Raw genomic sequence first — 3,595 nt, 5'->3', positions numbered from 1 at the left:
ATTAGAACATAAAGTAAGTTTCTAAAGCAGTTTAAAAATGAAATTTGAATGGATTGTTTCTCATGTGTTGTATGCTTGAAAATGTTATATCAACATAGGTGTTTGAAGGTTTTGTATTGTAATACAAAATATTCTGAAAATGAGTAGGTTGTTTGCAACTTTTTGTTTTGTTTTGTTTTTTTGTCTTGTTTCATCATTTTTTGTTACATGTCTAGACTATTAATCAAAATATTGATGAATTGTCTTATTTTATTTATGATTAGGTAAGATAGATCTGAATAAGATTTGCTTCAATCTAAATTATAAAATATAAGAATTACATAAGGTATTGGTAGCTTAAGGCTCACACAATACATTTTTTTTTTTTTATTAGCTTTCTATGACTTTTTTCAAATTAAGTATTTTATTTATTTCATGTTATAAAATAAGAGTTACTATCTATTTTTAGTTATGCCTTTGCTAAAAACCTAGTGATTTTTATTGTATATTTAACATGTCAAATAAAACTTTAACAAAAATATTTTAATTAGTAAAAAACGAACAAAATATATTTATCTCTTCATGTTTTGTGAGACCTTTTGCCACGAAGGTCGAGTAGAAATCCTTTCCCACCAAGCACTCACATGGGGTCTGCTGGTTATGAGTTCCGCCTTTCCTGCAGCGTGAACTAAATGGTTAGTAAATGGCAGATGGTGAAGATCTGCCAAGCTGAAGAAATCTCCTGCCACATAGTTGTGTGTGGCCAGCCTCTCTTCATACACATTCAACACTTTGTTCAGCTTCTCCAAGTTGATCTTCAATGCCTCCTCATCTGTTTTTCCTCCACTCCTTGGAATTTTGACAAGCTGCTGCCCAACAACAGTGCAAGGGGGATTGTATTGTTGTGCCTCCACCTCACAACACACATCCACCATGGCCTACTCTGCCAATGTACCTCTCAACAGATCACTGCCCTTTCCTTGCTGCCTCTTGCTCGGATACCTTGTGATTGCCCTCGACTCTGCCCCATGCAAAATGAATGGTTAGGAGTAATCTTTTTAAGGTTTAAATTTCATAGCCATGACCGTAATTTCTCAAGGCAAATTTGAATGAATTGCTCGATAATGGTTTTGGTGGGGGAACAGGCTGACATGTGGGAAAGAAATTTTGATTTTCAAGTTAAAGCTTCGTTGATCTTAATTTGGATCATCCTGCGAAAGGAAATCCACTATTGAGGATCTACAGAACTGATGGTGGACAACCTCTGTTAATGTTTTTAATCCACTTGGAACTGAATACAAATAGTCTGGCAGAAGCAATGACTTTCTTAGCGAAAAATAGAACCGTACAAGAAAAACAAATGACAGAAATGTTGAACAGAAGGGGACTCAATGCAATTACAAAAGCAATACGTGCAGTGACAGGGCAATTAATAATCTCAATCAGGAATAAAACGAAAAATGAAATTCCAAATATCGTACCAACATATCGGGAGGACAGGGATTATGGCTGCAAATCATGTAACCAATTAAGAGATTGAAAAATTAGGCAAGATAGTGTATACTCGTCATTTCCCTCTATCACATTTAAATTAACATCAAAGTAGTCGGCCAAAGAAGGAAAGTCAGCTCTTCATTAAGAGCTGTAAAGTTCAGAATCTATGTGGAGAGCTTCTGCAGATTAAAAAATGGGCTATGTGTGCACCAAATGGTATCTTTTCATGAATAAATAGAGAAAAAGGGTGTCATAGAAAAATGATGAAAGGCACTAGCCTTTTGCTTAACATTCTTGGATTTGAATTAAAGAGATTTACTTAATTCGTATATTTTGAAATTCGCTTCAATCATATTTCTCCAGGTTTGTTAGCTAACACTGAATGGTGATTGTCGTCAGGCCAAATAAACTTTTCTCTATAGCTTTAGCCAAAAGGAAAAGAAAAAAGCCCAAATAACTTAATAATAAGGAGCTACACATAAATGAAAACACTGCATTTTCATTTTGTTGGAAAAATGTAATTCGTAGAAGAAACCCCTTAATACTTACTCTTTCCAGAGGATCCAAGGGTTGGAGTTGTTGCTACATAAGGTATTTTTTCCCATTCAAATATAATGCTTGTTCATATAAACTTTGTAAATATATAAATTTATACGTGAACAGTCATTGTTCACTTTTTTTAAAAACTTTTGATTGGTCAGAGAATGCAATTTTTATTTTAAACTTTATCATGCCCACGCATGGCACAATGCACTATGGGGACGTGTACTTTAAAGGGTCAAAAAAATCTGTATTGAATATTTATTTTTTCTTCCGTCGATGTGCCAGCTTGACAGGTGATATTTCCTACTTTGTGCAGCGGTCATTGTTCACATTTAATGTGGTGTTCTACAAAAATCTATGGACATTGACTGTGTGCAGGAGATTAGATATGGGACTCGTCTAGAACCTTTGAAATACATTAAAATACAATTCAACTTCTTTCAAACTTGTTCGATTTCTATTCTGAGCAATTGTTGTGACCCTGATCCTGAAATGCCATGCATGAGCATTGATGCCATGAGACTGAAAGTGTTTCTGGACAAACCAGAGCTTAAGTACAGTGACTTATTGCCAAAGGCTTTAGAAGAAGTCACGGCTAGTGCGAGCCTATTGGTGAAGTCTAGCATGGCATAGCATTCCATGAAAATTGTTGTCTTCTAAAAAACCCATTTCTTTGTACAGCCGACCCACTTTATACAAATCTTCTATTAGCCAATCCAACAATCGTTGGTTTTGGGGGAGGAACTGGTGGAAGAGGAGGGCAAGAACAACTAGTCACAAACTTCTACGCGGAGCTGACCTGGGCACAGTGAGCTTCTCACATTGGACCTCTCTATTATCTTCTACTACGGTGGACTTCTCCTCAACATCAACTTCCCCCAATTCCCCACAATTCCGAACTAGAGACGCCAATACTGCCAGCATTTTCATACAAATCAGCCCTAGCATGACACCCAGTTACCAACTGGTAAGTGTATGAGATATATCATAAATTATATTTAGTCGCATGTTGGTTGGTGTCACTGGTTATTATTTTATTAAATATATCCTCAACAAGTAATATTGTATGGTATGGAATTTTTATTTGGACTTTGGTTTTGATTGTAAAAGTTGTTTTTGGATTCTAATTTAATAATGCTATAGTATTTGAACAGAGCATTCTATTATATTCAAAAAGTGCTTTTCTGATTTAGTGTTCTTTGTGTTTTATCCCCATTTTTGGGAATTGTTTGAGAAACCTTATTCAAATATGGGCTAATGAAGGATTTCTAAGTGGAGGAAATTTTGTGGGTGTTCTTCCAATGGATTCTTTAGGTCAAAAGCTTGCTTCCTTCAATTTTTTGTAGCATTTGGTGAGGAGTTTTTTTACTAAATAGTCTTCGTTTTCCTCATGAAGAGGTAAGTTTATGAAATTCTCCCCAAATCCCATTCAGGTTTTTGATCTGATGATTGGGAATTGGATGCGCAAGCATATTATAGTGACTTTCATTCCATTAGAAACTGGTTTGATGAATTTTAATGGAGATTTGATGAGTTCATCAGGGTTATGAAAAAATAAGGGTTAAGTAATCATGCACGT

The 3,595-nt window shown here is 35.2% G+C and overlaps 1 pseudogene; it reads right to left on the bottom strand.

Moving 5' to 3' along the window:
• Window positions 1-551: 551 nt before the first annotated feature.
• Window positions 552-2,940, bottom strand: LOC149580254 (glutathione S-transferase F10-like; annotated as a pseudogene).
• Window positions 2,941-3,595: the final 655 nt, after the last annotated feature.

This window comes from Cupressus sempervirens, chromosome 1, assembly GCF_028749045.1.
Source record: "Cupressus sempervirens isolate cs-2001-9-10 chromosome 1, ASM2874904v1, whole genome shotgun sequence".
NCBI classification, from domain to species: Eukaryota; Viridiplantae; Streptophyta; class Pinopsida; order Cupressales; family Cupressaceae; genus Cupressus; species Cupressus sempervirens.
This window is presented reverse-complemented; position numbering and strand designations above follow the sequence as displayed.